At 31.1% G+C, this 24,287-nt stretch overlaps 1 protein-coding gene across 1 annotated transcript in view; it reads left to right on the top strand.

The window, feature by feature from the left end:
* The window catches only part of eya (eya transcriptional coactivator and phosphatase 2), a 179,324-nt gene that overhangs the window by 24,173 nt on the left and 130,864 nt on the right, over positions 1-24,287 (top strand). The gene's annotated exons all lie outside the window — the stretch shown is intronic.

The following is a 24,287-nucleotide window of genomic DNA, read 5'->3' as shown; positions in this document are numbered from 1 at the left end:
ATTTACTTTTATTATTATTTATTACAATTTATAATCTACTATATACTCAATAAATCGTATCGTCATACACATACTGTAAAACGAAGTAAAAGAAATCTCAATTGGAGTAAAGCCATAAGTTTTTTTTTATGAACTCATTGTAGCCAAGTCTGGTTATGCAAAATCATCGATTTCACGGCAAAATTTTTCGCAGATATCTGAAGCTTTTAAGACATAGGTGGGGGTTACTAGATGACGAATAGATGAAAAAGTATTTTTACCTTGCGTTTTTTTTAACAATAATTTATGGTCACAATTTGATTTTTTGTCTAGTTTTTCCCTACATTTTAAATGGACAATATTTATATATCGTATATCATTTTTTTACATCAAGAATATCTTTATTTTCCCGTTTTTTCAATTAAAATTGATAAATAATTTACGGAGATATTTGCAAAAAAGCAGTTTTTTGCACTAATTTATAAATTTTATTAATTTTTTTATTAACAAAATAAAATGTTATTAATACATTTAAACCTCGAGGAATTACCGTCTTTTAAATTTGTGCGAGATTTCTCCCCGATCGATCAAATAGTTTAAAAGTTATTTAATTTATTTATCCCTGAGGCTAATTATTTAAAATATTGAACTTGCCCTATGAATGATGCTAGACACATTTAGCAAATTTCATAGGATTCTTTAAGACTTAAACTATCTCAGAAGTTGAATGCATATTGCGTTTTCATTGAAATTATTTACAAAATAAACGTTTGAAAAGGGGTATGTTTTTTACTTATAAACAATTGAAATAACTTCTATATTTTTCAAGCTACAGACTTGTACGTACAACCATTGGATAGCTGAAAAAAAAACTCACATTACAAAAAAAAATTCTATGACCAATAGAAAAGAAGTTAGCGACTATTTTTTTAAAAATCGTATCTCCATTGTTTATAAACATTAAGAAGTAAAATTTTGCACAAATTTTAAATGAAAATCTAAACTTTATATTGAAACTTATACCTATAATATTCATCTAATTTTTCGAAACTTTCAGCCTTTCGAAACGAAGGTACGTTCGAAAGATCGACATATGAAATTGGAGGGGAAACTGTTTCAGCTCCGCGCTCCAAAATTTCGTCAGTCTCAGTGTAGTGGCTTTAGAAAGCAATATACTTAGACTTCTTTGAGTAAAATATTTTCTGTATTTTGAACAAAAAACTTTTAACTAAACGTATTTAATTACTTTTTCATTGAAAATTGTAAGTAATATTTAAAACTATTGAATGAATAATTAATTATAATAAATAATTATAAAAAAAAACACGACGATACACTTTTTTAAATGATTTAAGATACTTAAAATTCAAAAGAAATATCGGTAAATCAGCTTTTAAACTAGAAACTCTGCCACCAACTGAAGGTGCAGCCAAACAGCATGTTCTTCGGGTTTACTATCAATTACAAATGTGCTTAGGTAATAAGTTAGATACTTGTGCCTATGGTTGGAGACAAAGTGCCACTGGTTTTGAACCAATTTATACTCTAGATAATTTCATTCCGGAAGAGAGATTAAAGCATATTACATGCGAATTGAGTGAGAAGAATATTCAGTGGCATCTGTGAGAATGGTGTTTGGAGAAGGAGTACGAAGAACTACGAAATATATCATAGATGTAAACATATATTTGTTGGTAAAGACGTAGTATAAAAATAGGAAAACTAAGATGGGCAGGACATCTGGCAAGATCACAGCAGAATAACCCTCCTAGAAGAATCCTTATATCACAACCTGTGGGAAGTAGAAGTAGGGGTAGGCCAAAACTCAGATGGAGGGATGGTGTAGATGAGGATGGTAGACAAATAGGCTCAGCAAACTGGCAACAGTTGGCAATGGATAGAACTGACTGGCGTAATAGACTTGGGATGGTCGAGGCTCTTTTATGGGGCTGTAGCACCCATGATAATGATGACATGCAAATGCACCAAAGGTTGCAAAACTATTAGATCTGGATGCAGAAAACGTGGTTTGTATTGTACGAACTTGTGCATAAATTGTACTGAGGAAGAGGTAGAGGGGAAAATATGCTGTAACCTCGGTACAGTTACGTTTGACGACGACAGTGATTCTGAAGATGCATATTTAGAGACTGATTTAATAAGTGAAGACAAACAATCTGCAAAAAAAAGGTTCAGAGCGGACAGTGACTAAAACCTTGTTGATCTTCTGCTAGTGTTATAATTTCATTCAGGTTATTTGTTATCACTTTGATTGTCAATTTTAGTGTTGTATTTAAGAAATTAATTCTTCCTATCCTAAAGTTGATGGTATAATCTTAAAATGCATCTCCATTTATCCATAGTTCTATTAAATTCTTCTATATAAACTGTTGTTCTCGTTAATTTTTCGTTGGGCTAAGGTCCTAGGTATTTTATCTCGGTTTTATAAATGTTACATCTGTTAAATTTTCTGCGATTACATTGATTTTCTATTGCTTTATACAGTTTTGCAATAGATTGAGATGATTCTATTTAAGTGGCTCTTGTTGGATCAGCGTTTGACACATAATTGCAGTGGCATCCGTGAATGTTGTTATCGGTTAGTTTTATATCAGCAGTATATATGATTGATTAACTGTGAATTAAAAATACCGCTCACTATTATAAGACTTTAAGATGATATATGGTTCGTGAAGTAGGTAGATATTCAGGTGATGATAATAAGCAGAGTAAAACGAGGAAAATCAAAGAAGCACTTCTTCTCATCTTACTATGTGAAGAAAAATGTATCAGACTCTGGTTACCAATACTGAAAGAAAAAGCTAACAATAAGAATATACCAACATTAATTAGTTATACATCATCTATAACTAACCACATAACCTCAGAAAGATTAGACTTTGATGTCAATCCGAAGGTACAACAACACCTCATGATTTACTCAAAATATGAGGACTTAAAGCCCTACAACATAGAGAACAAGTAAGTCAATTGTCAAATTGGTATTTCCATCTAGTACCAATATGTAAATATTTACAATTTAAGTTTTTTGAAAATATTAATTTTTAAGATTATTTTTTGAAAAAGATTTTCGGATTGGAAATAAAATTATATAATTCTGATTACAATCAAATGTGGTTTGATCCTATATTAAATACGTAACTAAAAATATTTATGTAACTTAAAATGTCATAAGAAAACAATGTTCAGAACCTCCATAAATTTTGTAATTTATGAAATTCTCCGTATATTAATATTACATGAATTATGCAGTAATAAAAAAATGATTTTTTTATTACTGTACAATTTTTTGATTAATTTTATGGTCAGGACGGCAATAAAAATGGCAAATTTTTCAATAAAAATTTAGTCTCTGTCGTATATTTTTATTACTAGTAGAAACTATATAGTATTCATTTTAAATTACTTCCTGTGAGTCACTCTAATAGCTTAAAAAAATAAAAAATCGGCATTTTCGGAAGACTTTTAACAAATTTAATAAAGTTAAAGCCACGTACAAAGACCGCTTTGCCATTTAATGCTGATAACTTTATTACTTTTATACCAAGTAAGCGAATACCAATATATTTTACAACATGTTTTTGTATAACATTTTACTGTTCTGCTGTGTCAATCAACAAGTTTTATTGAAATAGCACCTACGGAATATAATATTGTTGTAGGATGGCCACTGTTCCAAATTAAAAGACAAGAACATTGATCTGGTGAACTGAATCTTAATTGGTGAAAATACACTGAACGGCAAAAAAGTGGCCACTCTATAAATTTCCGAAAATAAAAATTCATTAGAAGTTTTATGCACTGTTTCATATTGCGTCCCAATTTAAATATTTATTGCGATCATGTATGCTTATCTTTGACAGTTTTGACGTTTAGGTTGTTGTTTCCTGTCGTCGCTATTTATCTTCTAACTTGAAAACATTTAATTAAACAGTAATTTTCGACAAAGTGAATAATTAAGATATGGTGTTATGTACAGTAGATGATGCTCGAATTATTGCATTGCTACAAGACGGAAGAAGTCAAGTTCATGTATCCGAAACTTTAGGTATTCCGAGAACTACAGTACGGAGAGCTTTCCATCGCTTTATAGAGACTGGACATACTCACTTCGATCTGGTTCTGGTCGTAGAAGAGTTACCTCGCAAAGAGATAATCGTTTTATTGTGATGGAACTTTTAAGAAATCGCCATTCCACTGCAATTGCTGCAAGAAACCGTCTGCAGGAGGTTCGAAATATGAATGTAAATGAGAAAACAATAATTAGAAGGCGCCTCAATGAAAGAGAACTAATGGCAAGAAGGCCGGCTATTGTCCCCGAATCACAACCCAGACACTGTAGGAATCAATTAATTTTTGCTCGACATCATCAATACTGGTATATACAGGATTAGAGCCCAATCCTCTTTACTGATGAATTGCAGTTCTGTATGAAATCTGGCGATGGCCGAGAGAGGGTTTGGAGACGGAGAAATGAAAGATATGCCTAAGCGTGTATGTTCCATAGAAGAAAGTTTGACGGTGGTGATGTCATGATTTGGACTCGAATCTCATTTGAAGTTGAACTTATTTTCATCAATAGCCCCCTGAATGCTGACCGGTATATAGAGGATGTTTTGGCAGAAGCAGTAGTTCCATTTTGGTCCATTTATTGGGGACAGTTTAGTCTTTATGCATGATAATGCACGACCGCATACTACAAGAATCCTGACAAATTACTTGGAGGAAGTAGGAATTAATACTCTAGAATGGTCAGCCTGCTCAGGTCTGATCTGAATATTATCGAACATAGTTGGGATGAACTTCATCATAGGGTTAGAAGTCAACTGGGTTCTTGCAGAACTTTAAAACATGCTTCGTGAAGAATATGAACGTATTCCTCAAGTTTTTATCCAAAATGTGTTCCTTTCCCTTCCAAATCGTATGCAAACGGTTATTGATGTTTAAGGACATAATTAACCCGATATTAGACAATTTTGTTCAAGATCACTCGTAGTTTTTATTATTTGTAATTCGTTTCGATATTACAATATATTCTTTTGTAGCCTTCTAATTAAATAAATATGGTAAGGAATCAAGCAGTCACGGTCATTTTTTGTTTTAAAAATGAAAGTATATTGAGTAGTATGTTGAGTATACAATATGAAACAGAGCATAAAACATTCAATGAATTTTCATTTTCGGAAACTTATAGGGTGGCCACTTTGCCGGTCAGTGTAGTAGACGATTATTATACTCGATAAGAAATTAGGGAGGGTGACTCATAAATGTAACTTAATCTACTAATTGTACGAGGTGCAGATCAAATACGTCGTTTACTAATGAGAAAATCAAAATATTATCGGTCCACAACATTTTAATAGCTCTTCTTACATTTCAATAGGTAATATGAGGTTTTTTTTTACAGTGAACCATCTGTAACAACAGACGTGTATTCACGATGCATTGTAGCAAATTAAAATTTGGTCAGCATTCTTAATTCTTAAGATTTATCAGTGGCGTTTCATGACGGCCACTTAAAAGTATTGTCTACATCGTAAATTCAATTTGTTTAAGAAATGTATTGAAAAAAATTAAAATGGGTAGATAACAATGATATGTTAAATAATTTCTCAAATAACAAATGCATTGTTAGTAAAAACGATCTTTATTCTACTCATAAAAAGTCTTTTTTTGTATTTTAGAAAGTTAAATAAATAGTTAGATAAACAATCCAAAAAAGAAGTAATACACGGACAACAGCGTTTTCCCAATTCTTTCAGCCCATATATCCCCTTATTTGAGCCCAATTTCCTTTAATTAAAATCAAAATTGAATCAACAGTATATTGACGATAACTATTACGATGATCATTGATTGCAGTCATTAATTGTACTTTGACCATATCCTCCGAAAATTGAATGCATTTTTCTCGTAGTCAACTCCACTTGATGAATTTCCGATGAGTCATCGTTGTAATGCGTTTAACAAGGGGACTGTAATAAGATGTATTATCCAACAGTAATCACAGAATTACTATCAACATCCTGGAGAATGTTCTTGAACCACTTCTCGAAGCACATGGAGTCTATGTCTTCATGATAGTCTCCAATTTTCTTGATATAAAACCAATGCGCCCTTTTGGAGAACACCATTATCGCTGCCAATATGGGCGACAATTAGACGCTGGCTCTTACCTGTCGATTATATTGACAAATCTTTAACACAAGCTTGCCAAGCATTTGTTATTATTTTATATTGTCACATTTTACCTACTGTATATCCAGCGTTATCCCAAGTCTCGTTCAGATAATAAATCTTTCTTTTTCCCGCACGATATTCCCGAATTGATTGTAGATAATTAAATCGTCATGATATTATCTTCTCCTTATCTGTTACAATGTAATTCTGGCAACGTTTTATATATCGAAAATTAGGATCATGTTTATTACAGATTTCAGAGTTAGTTGTCCCATTTTTTAAAGACAAACGAATGTACAGTTCTGCGGAGGATTTTTTTTAGTTTTATCCAACTTAATAGGTTTTCGTTGGCACTGATTTATAATTAAAAGGTTTTAAAACATTAGGTCAGTTTTCTTTCGCACCCAATACGTTAAACTGAAACCACTGGTAATCCTATTAAAAAAATAATAGCGACTAACTAACAGCGTCCGTTGAATTTTTAATCTGCGAAAAACAGATGGAATATATACTGCAAATCGTCTTACTTTAAAATAATATCTCTTACGTCAAAGAAATGCAAAGACCGCAAAATCAGTAGGCCCAGATCAGATACCCACTGAGCTAATTAAATGCATTGACGAAGAAACAATGCATATACTTTTAGATCTGTTCAACAAAGTATATACAACAGGAATAATACCCGAAGATTGGTAGCTGTCCTCGTTTGTAACACTACCAAAGTCAGTACATGCGACAGAATGCTACCAGTACAGAACAATATCCTTAATAAGCCACACACTTAAGATATTTCTCAAAATAATACATAGAAGACTATACAAAAAATAGAACAAGATATATATGACACCTAGTTTAGATTCAGACGAGAACCAGGAACAAGAGAGGCTCTGTTCGCTTTTAACGTTCTCGCGCAAAGAAGACTAGATATGAACCAGGATCGGTATTTTATGGATTATCAAAAGGCTTTTGATAGAGTACATCAGAAACTCGTAAAACTGTTAAAAGAAAAGAATGTGGATAGTCGAGATATACGGGTTATTGTCAATCTATACTGGAATCAAAAAGCAAAGGTTAGAATCGAAAATGTCGATACAGAAACTATAGAAATCAAACGAGGTGTTAGACAGAGTTGCGTGCTGTCCCCACTGTTATTAAATCTGTACAGCGAAGCTATTTTTAAGGAAGCAATAACAGAGGAACAACAGGGTAAATCAATAAACGGAAAAATTTTGAACAATATCAGATTTGCAGACGACCCCGCTGTTTTTGCAGACACTCTAGAAGCACTGCAAGGCTTACTAAATAGATTACATTAAGTCAGTATAAAATATGGACTACAAATGAACGTTAGGAAAACCAAGTGCATAATTATTTCTAAGCAACATACAGTAGGAAGGCTAGATATTGAGGGAAAACAAGTAGAAATATTATAAAATAAATATAAATACAAATTGCACAAATTTTTTTTTGCGAAACAATAATTGTATTTCATAAGCGGCTTTCGATTTGGAAAGCGAAATATGAAAAAAGTTTAATATTGTACTTAAGTCTCGTTTACTCCCAACGAGATATTTGATGATAATTCCTAAAAACAGACTTTGTTTGACTTTTATTAAAAATTTAATACGTACATCAGCTAATAGATAATTATTTTATATATATATACTTTATTTCGATCTGTAAATTTTACTTTTATTTAGGTTTAACATATTTTAAATAACGAAACTAATGGTATATTAAACACAGTTTGTTCACAATTCCTTTCTTTAAAAATAGAAGTACTCTGTCTAAAAGTACTCAAATGATAATCTGATCTTTATTACACAAAAAAAAATAATTTACAGGCAGATTGTCTGTAACCCAGGTAGAAAATCGTTTATTTTTTCAGTTTCTAATCGCATAGCAAGATTTGATCTGATTTTGAGAGTAATCTCTACGGATTATGTCAGATGTCCAGTGAAGTTGAAAAAACAATTCTTAAAAACCTATAATCTTTTGTGAAAATGTAAATGGGCTACTACTGAAACGCCACAATAGATCCAAGTGAGCAGTTGCACGCTTTTATTTAAAAGAAATGATTGCGGTCTTTGGGCGTATTTGATGCAGAAAATTCTGGAGTGTACCGTGCTTATCAGGTACTCGACAATGGAGTCAGAAGGCTCGAAAGGTTGTTGTGAGAATTCTTATTCATTGCTCATTTAATATACTTCAAATGGTTTTGTGTACTAGGTAAAATTCCAAAGGTGCCCAAATAAATTGTAATTTTAAATAATTAGAGGCAGATCTGCAGCATCGTATGAATTATTACATTACATCAATTTTAAGCTTTTATCTCTTCGTTCATTTGCGTTATTATCAGTTAATATGTCCGAATTTCTTCTGTACTGTAACAGTTATTTCACATGATCTGTTTTTTGTAATCTATCATTTTAGTTTTAATTATGTTAATTTTTAGATCGAGAACTTGCTTGCATCATTGTCTTTGTACAGCTTCAAGATCATCTGTTTTAATGGTGATGGTTGTATATTTACTCCAAACAGCGTTTTTATTATTTTTAATTTTTTTGCAGAGTCAATTTTGGCAAACACGCTATTATAAGAAGCCCTAGTATGTAGAGAGCAACCAATATTTTGGAATTACGTATTTCCATATTCGGTGCTCATCAGAACCGTTTTCTTTGCCTCCCTTTGTTTATTTTATTGTATATTGAATTTTTATATAAAATTGTTAAACCGATATTTTACCTAAGAGTTGAGTGCAACTTTGAGATAATTATTAAACAAGTCATTGAAATTGTTAATTTCGGAATCCTTAGTGCAGCTTAGCTATAACAGGCAGTAAATATTTTGATCCAATGGAGTCGTTTTTAGTCAATTTTGAGCAAAAATCTACTGCTAGTAATTGCCCCATAGTTAGCGTAGTGTGTTTCATTTCTTTTTTTTTATGGATGAATCATATACCGTTTTTATTTCTTAAATTTGGGGGCACCAGATATAAATTATTTATTCGTATATAATATCATAAGAGAGAAAATTTTGCCGGCAATATAAAGTATGAAAGTTTGTTGCCTGGCAATTTTCGCGAATTAAATTTTGGCAGTTAAATCACGAGACGTCAGTCGAGTGATTTTGTCAAAATTTCATTAGTGAAAATTGCCAAAAGGCAACAAACTTAAATAAAACCAGAAGAAAATTTTGCCGGTAAATAATTTTCTCTCGAATGATATTCGACAAGACTATTTAACAAGACAATTAATGCACCATATCAACAAAACATATCTTTATTTATTTATTAACAATATTAAATGTACAATTATTATAAGCTATAATAGTTTGTCCAATATTTTCTACCAAAGTACGATTTTGTGTATTATTGACCTTTAGCATTTGGGAACTCGAAGGTCCAGCTTCATTTGTTGTTCTGACATTTTCGATCAACTCATGGTGGTGACTGGAATCCAGCTATAGATATGGTTTTAGAGAGCTTGCATTTGAGTGACCCGTTAATTTAGTTAACTCCTGTTCAGAAATACCTTACTTGAACAAGGATACCCCAGCTGAAGATAGATGTTGATTCCAAGTGGACAGAGTTTTTGAACCAATATCCATCATTCCAGTTGGGGTGAACGGTAAGAAAGAGTCTGTCTGATAAAATCGTTGGTCCCCTTTTTTTCCATTAATTTCAAAAATAATCTAATTGGGCATAAATTTTCGTTTAATGAATGTCTTACCAGCCATTTGCTGCTTGCCAAACTTTTCGAACCGTCTTGATTTGTTTTAGAAAAAATGCTGTTGTATTCAATTCGGCCCGTAAATCTCCCATAACATTAAATTACTTCTCCATCCATCCAATGGTACGACAGCCCAAATCGGGCATTGGCCTCCTTCAACAGGCTTCTCCAATCTTCTCGATTTACCGCTGTTCTTTTCCATGAACGCGTTCCCAGGCAGTTCCTGGCATCCTCATCGACTTCATCTTCCCATCTCTTTTTAGGTCTTCCAACAGGTCTTTTTCCCTGCATTCTTGCATTTAGTAATTTTCTGGGGATTCTACTCTCATGCATGCGGACCACGTGCCCTGCCCACCGTAATCTCTGCAGTTTAGTGTATTGTGCTAGAGTTGGTTCGCTATATTGCTCGTATATTTCTCTATTATACCTAATTCGCCAGTTGTTGTTTTCACTTATTGGGCCCAGTATCCTACGTAATATTTTTCTTTCAAACATCAAATTACTTCTGGAAAAAGTGAATCTTGCAATTTACGGCCTCATTTTTTCGTTTCCTCGTCGTAGCTTTGGATGATTTTTAATAGTTCTTTGATGGAAAATGCTTTTGAACTGAGTTTTCTTGGAACACTTTGAAGCTGCCTCCTCTTGGTATCTCTGGCCAATCTTGCACATTTGAAAGATATATCTGTGAAAGGGTCGATTTTTATGCCGTACTCCGTAAAATATTTTTCTTGTACCATTTTTGCTGTAGTATTACACATTGACTTTACAGACGACTCTTTATAGTTAGGCCATTGCCTTTTTTCATGTTAAACGCATAATCCTCGACAATTTTTGCTAGTTCCGTTATGGTAGTAAACTTTCTCACCTGTAGGAACTCCAAAAATTGGGTCCAAATAGAACTTCTGAACCTCTGCATATTCAATGGGACATTTTCCGAAACCAATTTTTTGATTTTTTCACCTAATTGGTATCCAAATCTTGATTTTTCGTCTGGATTCATTATATCTGTCCAAAATTTTGTCCTATGACGTTTTATCAGTTAAAAATAGTCTAGTGAAATAGTCATGCAAAGTATGCTCGCCAGTATGAATCCAGGGATCTGATAAATTAGATGAAACAACGAAAAAAGCATTTAGAAGTAACACTACATATCTGATTTGTGAAGTAAAAAATACCAACAATTGAATGAAAAAGTAATAATATAATAGACGGCAATATACACAAAACATAAAATTGTTCCATTGGTTCATTAGTAGGATGCATATAAATGAAAGAAGAAGAATCGGAGGTTTGTCTTTTCGTCTACTAAAACATTATTAGGGGAAAACACTTTTTTCCTTCTTTTTCTAACATTACGATTTTTCGAATGCTAGATCTGGTCTTGTTATCAAATTGTCCGTAGCTTTTAAAATCCTGTAATTTATTCTTCTTTTTGGGCTCTTCTTTCTATTCATTACTTCCCTCTACTTCCGTTATATTTATTATCATCGCATCGCTTTTATGAATTCATTAATTGTTACCGTACTGAATATGTTTCTCTTGAAAGTTATTCCCGCACGTATAATTTCTTTATTTTGGTGATTATTTAATATCTTTTTTATTATATACCCTAAACTGTTTTTTATTTAACTTTTATTTTGTATTTGTTTTTTAACTACCTATTAATAAATTCCTGTTCAAAAATTCCTAATATCTATTAGGCACTATTGCACAAACGGTAGCCGAAACTTTTGTTTTGAAAAGACACTCAAATAAAAGAAATTCCAAGAACGACAAAAGACCATCGATGCAAAACGCTCGGCACATTTTCTACCGCCCTGTTGTCTAAAAGACTCTTTCTCTTTTCCAAATAACATTTCACTCAGTAATTTGACAGACGTACATCATGCTGAAAACCACATGTTTGCTCTTACATTAAAAGGCCCTCTTTATTGTCGATGGGGGTTGGGAAGCCTTATTTGCTCTAGAGGTACCGAAGGGACTCGTCCGCAACTAATTTTAGAGGAAGTTTATGTGCCATCTCGTTTTAATAAACTAAAAAATCTTTCAAGGGTGGGACTTTACGCGCGGTGATTGCATTCGATTTTGTTTTAAATACCGAGTGTTATGTGATTTACCCTGATAAGAAATATATACTAAAAATTTTAAAATTTTTATTAAGTTTTAAGAAAAAGTGTTGCATAAAACAACTTATATAAAGTCAAAAAAAAAATATTCCACAATTGTGTAACCTTAAAAAAAGGAAAATAAAATTAAATCTACACAAAACGAGGAAACAATCGTCGATGTGCAACCTTAATTTATTCTTTAAACATTTTTTGAAGAAGTGGAAATGGAAATCACAAATGAAATGCTTTCAAAAATAAAAAGCAATATAATTAATGAATCGATTGTGACCTTAGCATTAAGTTGATCGTTATCTACTCCTAGTTACTGCGTTACCATGTTAGCCATTAAATTTTTAATGGTATTTTGTATGGTGAATGTTTCCTTCTTCTTAATATGGATCCCATAAATAATAAATAGGGTTGAGGTCAGTACTGTTAAATCGCCATTCATTTAATGCAATATCAATGGTAGAGTAGAATAGAGAATTTATTTAACTACATAACAGATACAAATATTGTTTGTAGCAAGCCAAAAAAAACATAGTAAATAAAAAAGGAATATAAAACGTAACTTAAATAAATACAAACAAGAACAAATATTAAACAGAAAAGGAATAATGGTAAAGTTACGGTTAACAGTTCAGTGGATGTTCTGCAATGGGTCATATATTCTTCTGAGCAGTAAAAACAATGTTTTAGAAGATATTTTTTTATATCTTTATCGAAACTATTTCAGCTTAGCTGTTTAATACTTTTTGGTAAAATACATATTAGTAATTATTACTAATTAATAGTAATTAATTAGTAATAGTAATATTTATAATTAAGACAATTTTTTTCAGAAATACTTAATCTAGAGCGATTTGTACGTGGGTAGTGAACAGTTTCGCATATTGTAAACATGGACATTAGACTGCTTTATTAAATGGGCACGTTTTCAGTGAATTTCAGTTAGAACTTGAAATATCAACAGAGTAGGTAGCGGCATAATTTTGAATTTGATAAAGAAAGGTCGAGAGTGTTCTAGATAATTAACCCCTTCTAAAATCGTGATACCTTTCTTTTGCCTTCTAAAAATTTGAAGTGCATTTGTTTAATTGCCCCATATGATTACACCATAGTTTAGGCGAGAGTGAAATAAAGAAATATATGCCATTTTTAATATTTGACGACCCTTGCTAGTTGGCGAATAACAAATAATGAACTTAATATCTTTTTCTTAAGTTGTGAGATATGAGCCGACCAGTTCAGTCGATTATCTATGGTTATTCCCAATAGTTTAACAGAATATTTGTTATCTGGATCGTTATGTAAATTATTTGCAGATATAACCAAATTTTGCGTTTTATCAGAGTTAAGTTTTAGTTTGTTTGCAGCAAACGATGTGCTAGATTTAGTAGAAACTTCTTCATGAGACATTTTCAAATCATCATTATGTTTTCCTGATATAACGTATGTCGTATCATCTGCGAATTGTATGGTTTTGTACGGACATATGAATTTAGGCAAATCGTTGACATAAATAGTAAACAAAAGAGGTCCTAAGACCGAACCTTGTGGGACTCCATGTTTTACGGATAGAAAATCGGAGAGATGACCTTTAGATACTACCGCCTGGTGTCTGCCAGATAGATAAGAAGTTATAAGCTTAAGAGGGATATCTCTGATTCCATAGTAATTTAATTTGTGGAGCAAAATGTCGTGTGAAACGCAATGAAGAGCCTTCGACAAGTCGCAAAGAGAAATTGCTTTGCGATTGCCGCGTTCAAGCCCCTCAATCATCTCGCTCACAATATTAAATGCCGCGTTCGTAGTAGAACGAGCACTTCTGAATCCATATTGTGAGTTGCTAAAGTAATTATTATTTGACTCAAAAAAGGAATAAAATTGTTGTTTGATAATGTTATGGAATACTATGCGTTTATTTCTTCTCCGGACTAACTCTTTGTTTTGGAATTAAACAGAATATATTGACATGTATAAATTTATTATATTAGAGGATGAAAATTACACTCTGCTTGTTATTTCTTAAAACTATGAATATATAAGTTCTGTTATCTACAATTATTTAACGATGTTTCTGGATGGATTTGAGTACAAGAGATTGGACTCAAATATTAATATTAAAATAGCAAATACGGATAGCTTATCGAACAAAGAAATAAGAGAAATAAATTATTATTATTCCATAGATACGAAGTATTAGGTGAATAAACTAGCGAAACTTATTTATTCTAAATAGGAAAATATTTATGAAGAGTATTGATTCTGATTTCTAACAGCAAATAATTATTAGTGATTATACATGAGAACTTTTCATAATTGTAAATAACATATACCAGGTGACTAAAAACTATATAGAAATACATAGATACTTTAATTATCTTACATGTGAGTAGGTAGGTACATTACACCTCCTTTTGTAAGAATGAAAATAATTGTAAAATGAATTTTCATTTAAATGGTATAAAACATTTGTATACATTATTATTTTATTTTAACACATTTAAATAGTTTCTTTTAGTCTCGATAGTCTTTCACTTCGTCTTATCGGTGTAGTCTCTGTGAAACTAGTCTCTTCACACTTTTTGGATTCACTATAATTATTGTCTTTATTATGTTTACAATCTATACTTAAATCTGTCTCATGTACATGTTTTCGTTTACTTTGACATATATTTAGTGTTAAACAATTTGTAATTTGTTGACAACTATGTGACGGATTTCTACGAAATCGTCGGTAAAAATATTTAATTATCCTGTATAAAATATAAAGTAACATACATTTTATCAAAAATAAGATTGCATAAGTGAAATAAGAACTATTTTTTATTGTGTCTGAAAAATTAATATTTGTTTCTGAGGTCATTTTCTCTAAATTATCTAGTTTATGGCTTGCTAAATTTAATGCATCTCGATCGAGATTATTTAATTGTAAGGGAACAAGGTGTAATTTGGATTCATTATTTATCTTAATATCATCACAACAGACTTCTGGAAGGGATAAATCTGGAATGATAGACTGAAAATTACTTTCTTTTGGATTTGAGACAGATATCAAAATAGTTGATCCGGTGTAAGTTTTGCAATTATTCGAAGTAGAAAAAATACCTGTGTTTGAAAGAACAATAGATATTGGCGTACTAGTCTGACAGCTTAAAGTTAAATCTGTTGGTTTGGGTAAAACATATATCCAAGAATTTGGTTTGTTTAATTTATGCCAAATTTCATATTCTGTTTGAATTATACGAGTATCGCAACTAGATGGTATGTTTGTTATTGAAGTTAACAATTCAGTTTCACAAATTGGATTAGTGTGTGTAAATCGGAAAGTATCAGGATTTTTGCAAATAAGTTTTTCTTCATCTAATGAATAACAGTCTTCTAATGTATCAATAGTAACATAAATGTTTCTATTTTCTGAAAGAACAAGATATTTGACAGATGGAAGAATAAAGGTAAGTCTCTTTAATGTTGGATGAATTATAGGAAGAGATATTAGTTTAAAAAGAGAATAAGGAGTATTACTAACCAAAGGTATACTAACCGTAATTAAAATCTTGTTATCAAAATATATATATTTAAGTAAAATGATATCGAAATATTTATGAGCATAATCGATAGTCAATGGAAATGGATAAGTCGATGTACTAGGTAAATGCGTTACCGTTTTAGATAATTCTTGAATTAGTTGCTCAGGTGTTATAACAGAAGGATGAAGGTTATTATTTCTTGCAAATAGAATAACGTTTATTAAAGTAGAATATTCTTGTTGTAATTCTGTTATAAAGAAAGTTAGTAAGGTAAAATGTTCTTCAATTTTTTGTTTTAAATCTAAATTAAAATATTTATTATTCATTTTATCTGTGTAATTGGTAATTGATTCAAAATTTTTATCAAAAATCACTTTGTTTCGGTCTAGATTTGTAATAGAGTTATTAAAATTTGCAATCGTGGCTTTTACTACATGAATTTGTTGTTTTAGTAAATCAAGAAGATGATTTTCGTTACTTTCAGCTTTGTTAATAGCATTATTGAAATTTTCAGCATCATCACTGTCTAAGGTACCGAATAAGGTCCTGAAAACAGATCCAATTGCATTAAATAGAGCGCGTTTTGGTCTAAAATGTTCATGCAGAATTATGTTTTTTAAAGTTTGTTCATCTTGAAAGAGTCTAGGTATGATTTGTCCTAAGAGTTTTAGTGAAGTATCGCATAATCGTAATTCAATAAGAACTGGTTTGTTTTGACACAGTCTTAATGTTTTTTGATAGGTGAGATCTACAAAATTTAATTTGTCTGTAAAAGGTTGTAAAGGAATATGACTTAATATGTTCCAATGAGTTTCAATAAATTGAACATTTTTTATGTGTTCGTAATAGATTCCAGGTGATTTGTTGATAGGAGTATTGGTATATTTCTTGTGAATTTGTTCACTATTTGTCAGCCATATTATTGCATACCTGAAACAAAAGCATGTTTCAATCTATTCATGTGAACTTTTATTGGTTTTTTATTTACTAAAATTGTGCAATTGACAGGAGAATTTATCTCTAGAATTTTATAAGGTCCATTATAATTTTGTGTAAGTTTTTTGGTTTGACCCTTCTTTGTTTGCTCATTTTGGAGATATACTAATTGTCCTTCTAAGAAAACGGTGTCATTAATCTTTTGGTCATAATATTTTTTACTGACTACTTTAGATTCTAATAGATTCGTTTTTGCTAACTCATGAGATTTTCTAAGCTTAAGTGTTAAATTATCTAAATAATCTTCATATGTATATTTGAGTTCTACTGGTCGTATTATACTGCTAGGTAGATTAGGTGTATATCCAAATATTAGTTCATATGGTGTGAATTTGGTTGAAGTATGATTAGTTGTATTATATGAAAACATAGCAAAATCTAGCCATTCGTCCCAATCGGATTGATCAGCTTTAATATAATGTTTAAGGTAGTCTGCTAAAGTAGCGTGACTCCTTTCTAATGCAGCATTTGATTCTGGATGATAAGCAGTACAATTTATATGTCTGATTTTAAAAAGCTTGGCGATTTGAGAAAATAATTTGGAAGTAAAATCTCGGCCTTGATCAGTAACTATTATATCGGGTTTTCCAAACTTGCAAATAAATCCACGAACCAGATTTTCAGCGATAGTCTTGGTTTCATGATTCGGAATTGCATAAGCTTGAGAAAATTTTGTTAAGTCATCTTGTAATGTTAATATGAACTTATTACCTGACTCGGTTAAAGGTAAAGGACCTACTATATCTAAAAATATTTTTTCTAATGGATTTGAGCTTGTTGTTGTTATCTCCATGGGCTTTACGAATTTTTTTCTAACGAGTTTATTTTTCTGACAAGATTCACAGGTTTTTATAAAGTTTTTAATATCATTTTTCATATTATTCCATTTGAAATGTTTTTTTATACGATTGTATGTCCGATGAAAACCAGAGTGTCCAGCCGTAGGACTAGTGTGATTCTCTTGTAATATTGTAGTTATTTCCTCAGGTTCAGGATTTGTTAGTATATCATGATAAATGATAATAGATATATCAGTTTTTCTAAAAATAAATCTAATCATAGATCTAATTTTTCCCCAACTTAATTTATCGTAGCTAAAAGTTATTCTGGGTAGGCAAATTTTTAATATTTTATCGTTTAATAACCAGTCTCTTAATTTTATTAGGGAATTAAATATATCTTCATAAGAGGTATTGTCCCAATAATTATTTTTTATAAATATGTAATAAAAGTTTTTATTTTGATCAGAAATATATATAATGTCATTTAGTCTTGGATTTTTGGCTTTCAATTTTTCTATATGACTGAATTGTTTATTTATTTGTTTCTGAACGATCTCATTAAAATTTAAATCTACGGAAACAAACAATGCTAAATTTTGTGAAAATGATGTAATCTTTTCATTTGTTTCTTTTATATTATCATTTGTTATTAATATAGTTTCGGATTTAGATAAGAACTGTGAATAAGTGTCATTATTTTCTTTACTCATTTTGTTTATTTGTAAGGTGATTGTTGCCGGGTTTTTGTTTTCTTCGCAAATATTTGTTTCAGATATGGTTAAAGGAGGACGACTTAAACAATCAGCATTTTGATTTAATTTACCTGGTTTATAAATAATTTCATAGCTATATTCTTCTAATGCTAATCTCCACCTAACGAGTCTTGATCCGGGATCTTTTACATTAAATAGCCATGTGAGTGGTTTATGATCCGTATAAATGAAAAATTTATTTCCGTACAAATATGGTCTAAAGTGTTTAACACTCCATACAATTGCAAGTAATTCTTTTTCTGTTGTGCTATAGTTTGATTCCGCTTTGTTCAAGGTACGACTAGCATAAGCAATAGGTAAATCATCTGGTACTTTACCTTGAGAAAGTATGGACCCTATTGCATAATTACTAGCATCCGTTGTTAAGACAAAGGGTTTGGTAAAATCTGGATACTGAAGTATTGGTTCTGAACAAAGTATTGATTTCAGGTTCTCAAATGACTGTTGTTGAATGCTTGTCCAATTAAATTCAACATTTTTCCTCAGCAGTTTTGTTAAAGGTTGTGTTAAAGCACTGAAATTTTTTATAAAGCGTCTATAATAACCAGTGAGACCCAAAAAGCTCTTAATATCTTTTTGTGTTCTGGGTATAGGAAAATCTGTAACAGCACATACCTTTTTTTCGTCCGGTTTGACACCAAATTCAGTTATTAAATGTCCTAAATACATTACTTCGCGACGAAAAAATTCGCACTTATCTGGTTGTATTTTTAAGTTGAATGTAGACAATTTTTCGAATACTTCTTTTAATCTTTTATTATGATTTTCTAATGTATCGGCATGAATGACTATATCGTCGAGATAGACAAAACATCTGTAATTTTGTATTCCTGAGAGGACAGTATTCATTAGCCTTTGAAAAATACTGGGAGCATTTTTTAATCCAAATGGCATTCGTGAATATTGATAATGTCCAGACGGAGTTGAGAAAGCAGTCTTTGGAGAATCCTCAGGATCCATTTTGATCTGGTGAAATCCTGATGTTAAATCTATTGTTGAAAAATATTTTGAATGACCCAATTGGTCTAATATATCGACTATATTCGGAAGTGGAAATGAATCTCCTATAGTAATATCATTTAGTCGTCGATAGTCTATAACAATTCGCCATTTCTTCTTTGCTGAAGCATCGGCCTTTTTTGGCACAACCCAAAGGGGCGAATTCCATGGCGAAGTTGATTCTTCGATAATACCTTGATCTAGCATACCTTTTATTTGAGTTTCGACTTCATGTTTGTGTACTTCAGGATACCTGTATGATTTAGTGCTAATAGGTACATTAGAATTTAAAGGAATTTTGCAAGTTATGGCATTTGTACTGGTAAGTTGATCTCCTTCCAGATAAAAGATATGATTGTACTCCTTGCAAATAGAAATTAAAGATGATTTTTCTTCACTATTTAAATGATCTGTTCTCAAGGCATTTTTTAATTTAGCAATTCTGTTAGAATTCGTATTATCTTTATAAGAAGACATTTTTCGTATATTTGCATTGTTTTGTAAATTTGGAATTTTTTCTATTGCTACTTGAATATCGTTTAATTCAACATCCGTTTCAGTAGTGTTTACGATTGAGGTTAAAAAGAAATCATTTTTTACTTTAACAACACTAGGACATAAAAATACACCTTTAAAGATTTCGCGTTCGGGACATAATCCTTCGCTTAATTCATTATTTATTACTTTAATTTGAACAATTGTTTCAGTTCTTGCGGATAGAATAGTTTTATTACTTCTTGAGTTAGAATTAGAGTTTTGATTTAGTATAAGATCGTCTGAACAGGATTTTTCTTCTGAACAGGATTTTGATTTATGATTTCGTGAAGAGTTACAAGTTTTATTTGTGCATATCTCAGTGGATTTTACACATTTTGGACTTGAATTTTCTTTGGATTTAGAGTTAGATTTAGATTGAATTGGATTGGATAGTAGTTCTTCACTACTTAAGGTTATTTGGATATCATTGGTTTCTAAATAAGAATGATCCTCTATGGATTTAGCATCATAAGGAAATATTTCATCGATATTAGAACTTGTCTCGATATTTTGATCTCTCAGAAATTCGTCATTGTCATTGTTTAATGGAGATTTTATATATTCGATTGAAATAGAACAATTTTTAAAGTTTAATTTATTTTCTTTATAATCAATTTGGCATTTATTTATTTCAAAAAAATCGCTACCTAATATACCGTCGAAATGAAGAGGAAAATCGTCTTCTACGACATAGAAAACATGAGTTTGGACAAAATCTTTTATCTTGAAATTTACGTTACAACTACATATAGTTTTATTTGGATTTAAGACATTTTTATCAATGCCTCGTAGAGTAATAGACTTAGAATAAATTTTTGGAATGTTTAGTATTTTTGAATATTTAATTAAAGAAATATCTGCGCCTGTATCGATTAGAAACTTGCAAGAGGATGGATTAGAATTATTTACTAAGGGTAAATCTACATAGGAAGTGACTGAGAAGTTGATGGTTGTGATACGGCCTGAACTGAACGAACTCCTCGAGAATCGACCGTTGGTTGTCGAGGATTCTGGAAGTTTAAAGAATTTGTTGGATTTTTGTTTTTATTGTTAAATTCGCGTTTTCTACATTCTTCTATAACGTGACCTGGTTTTTTGCAGTATCTGCAAAAACGTTGGGAAGTGTTGGTATTTTCTTTTCTTAAGTTTGGAGGAAAATCAGAATTGGAATTTGAATTTGAAGGTTTATAATTTTGATTTTGAGAATTTGACCTTTGAAGATTTGAATTAGGATATTTTGGGTTTTGAAAACTAGAATTTTGAAGATGTCTAACATTTCTATCTGAATTGTTTTTATATCGACAGTTATTTGAGGAATGGTTATTTCGTTTGCAAATATTACAGAATGGTCTGAAAATTTCTTGTCTTGATAACTGTTCTTGTTCTTCGGCAATTGCTATAGCAACAGCTCTTTCTAAGGAATCTGGATTTCGGGCTTTGATTAAAATAGAGAGGTCTTTGTTTAATCCTCTAATAAAGACATTTAGTGCTTGAGTTTTTAAGAGTTTAGTACATGCATTTCTTGCATCTGGAGATAAGTCTGGATCAAGTGTATTTATTAATTTTATATAGCAATTTTCAACTTTATTTGCAAATGACATTACATTTTCACTGGGCATCTGACGTAAGGAATGTAATTCCAATTGCCACTGACCTTCAGTTCGGCGTTCAGAATAAGCATCTAATAAGAAGTCTTTTAAATCTTTCCATTCGTCAAATGTTCTGTTTCTAGTTATGGCCCTAGCTTTATCGGTTAATTTAGTTTCTATAATGGCTAATAAGATGGGTTTGGATTGCGGATTTACTAAATTGTATGCTTTATCACAATTGTCTATGAATTCGTATAATTTTGATTTTGTACCATCAAATCGAATGAGAAGTTTTTCAGCTATTTCAATTGATACTGACATTTTATTTGAATTAGAAGTAGAAGAATTTGAAAGAGAATTTGAGTCGGGAGAAGGTATTTGTTCGTCAAATAAGTTACTTATATCAGGATATAAAGTAGACATACGTTTACAAGATTTTTAAAATATGAGACAGAATTTAAGATAGAATGTACTTACAAGTAGAATATTGTTGTTGGTCGCATAGTCTATTATTCCACGGGTTCACCTCTACTTCCGATGGAACTACAATTGGGTTATGACTGGAACTGGATTTCGAACTGGATGTACTGGACCCCAATGTAATTAGTTGTAGTGGCGATTTTTCCACACTGACAGTTTTTTTTTGAATGATTCCTCGAAGGAAACAAGTCAATTCAAAAATTCCTCAGCTCTCCTTCTATCAGCAATCAGAGGAACTCTGCTACTAATATCCCACGTTCTGACACCAAATTTTGTTATGGAATACTATGCGTTTATTTCTTCTCCGGACTAACTCTTTGTTTTGGAATTAAACAGAATATATTGACATGTATAAATTTATTATATTAGAGGATGAAAATTACACTCTGCTTGTTATTTCTTAAAACTATGAATATATAAGTTCTGTTATCTACAATTATTTAACGATGTTTCTGGATGGATTTGAGTACAAGAGATTGGACTCAAATATTAATATTAAAATAGCAAATACGGATAGCTTATCGAACAAAGAAATAAGAGAAATAAATTATTATTATTCCATAGATACGAAGTATTAGGTGAATAAACTAGCGAAACTTATTTATTCTAAATAGGAAAATATTTATGAAGAGTATTGATTCTGATTTCTAACAGCAAATAATTATTAGTGATTATACATGAGAACTTTTCATAATTGTAAATAACATATACCAGGTGACTAAAAACTATATAGAAATACATAGATACTTTAATTATCTTACATGTGAGTAGGTAGGTACATTACAATAACCTTTTCAATTACTTTCTTTTACAATTACAATTTTGAGTATTTTAGTACTTCTGGAAATACTCGAGTTGATAGAATTAAATTAATAAGATGAGTGAAAGGTGTTAAAACTATTATTTGGTAAGTTTCTTTTAAAATTTTTCTATTAATTTCGTGAACATCCCTACAATTAGATTACTAAGAGACTATTATTTGAGAGACCTCTTCTTCCATAACAGGATGAAAAAAAAAGGACTTGCTCGGAGAAGGATAATTTCTATCACTGAGGAGAACATCGACATTAATAGTGGAAATAGACGTAATTATATTGTACGCAATTGTAGTAAAAAAATGATTTATTTCGTCTGGAGGTAAATCAGGTTGTAGGTACCGAACTGGATGTTGTTTTTTTCGCAATTAACTATTTTCCAGTAGTCTCTAGGTTTATTATTGGAATAAGTAATAAAATTACGATAAGCTGACTTTTTAGCAATTTGTAATTGCCGATTATATTCAAATTTTGTTGTTTATATACTTTGAAGAAATCGGGATCTTTAGTGGCATCTGCAAGGTGTTTAATAAGAGAAAGATTAGATCTGTATATCCTTAATTCATTATTAAACCATTCCACGGGTGTTTTTTCAAAAGTTTGTCGTACTTTTTTTAGTGGAAAATGCTTTAATATTAAAATGTATAAGTTTCGGTAAGAAAGACTGTCAAAAAATCTGCTAGCGCACGTTTAAGCTTCTGTAAACTAGAAGAAGTAATAAACCGTTGAAATGTTTGATTGGTGTCAACAACTTTATGCCCAGCGTCAATAAATAAAAATTGAGCTCGATGGTCACAAAAACAAGGTTCAAATACGCCTACTCTGTAGATATTTTCAGAAAAATTTGTCATAATCTTGTCGATGCAATTACTGGACTGGGATGTGATTCTAGTATAATCGTTTATAGTTACAAGTCGAAAGTCACCCTTATTCGATCTGTATACAGTTAAAATATTGGTTTTTATTGAAGGTACATAAATTGGACAAAACTCAGAACTTTGCTCTACATTATAATCATTTAGATTAAGAAAAGAATACATAGATTTTCTTTTACATAAATTGCAACTCCGCCTTTTTTACCTTACAAAAGAGAGTAGCTAATAAAAAGCCGGAGATGCTAATTAATTTTAAATTTTCTTCACTTTGCCAGAGCTCCGAAAAACATGTCATATAAATTTTAATAAGCAAAAAAAACATTGATCATATCGACTTTAATTGAAATACACTGCAAATTAACATGAAACATGCTTACCGTACCTTGTCGAATTAGTTTATTTTGATAAAAAATTGTAGAAGCTTCTAGGTTTCTTCCTGCGTCTTCTTTATGCGCTGGAAATTTCTTTTGAAGTTAAACCTCCTAATGGCAGCTCCTTTGGGCCAAATATTAGGACTGTAGTCTTCGTCAATTTTATCGAAAGGGAAAGATACATTATATGTGGAGTATTTGTCAGTTCTATGAAATTCTACGCAGTTAAAAGTAATATCGGTAAGTAAGTAGAATGACATCTGCGAAACATTACAGAACCACTTACAAAGTAGGCCGTTGAAGAAATATTGCAATTTGCAAATTTCTTTCCTGTTCAACATCTGTCAACCTTCTAGTCCGAATATAAAAACGGTAATGTGCCTGGTGTTTCTATTAATCATGCAGTACCAAGTTGTAATATTAAATAACGACCTACGATATGGAAGTTGACATTATTTGTAGTTTTATGTAAAAAATCAGATGTCAGAAAACACACATTTAGAACACTGTAAAAACGA

This window comes from Diabrotica undecimpunctata, chromosome 8, assembly GCF_040954645.1.
Source record: "Diabrotica undecimpunctata isolate CICGRU chromosome 8, icDiaUnde3, whole genome shotgun sequence".
NCBI lineage: Eukaryota > Metazoa > Arthropoda > Insecta > Coleoptera > Chrysomelidae > Diabrotica > Diabrotica undecimpunctata.
This window is presented reverse-complemented; position numbering and strand designations above follow the sequence as displayed.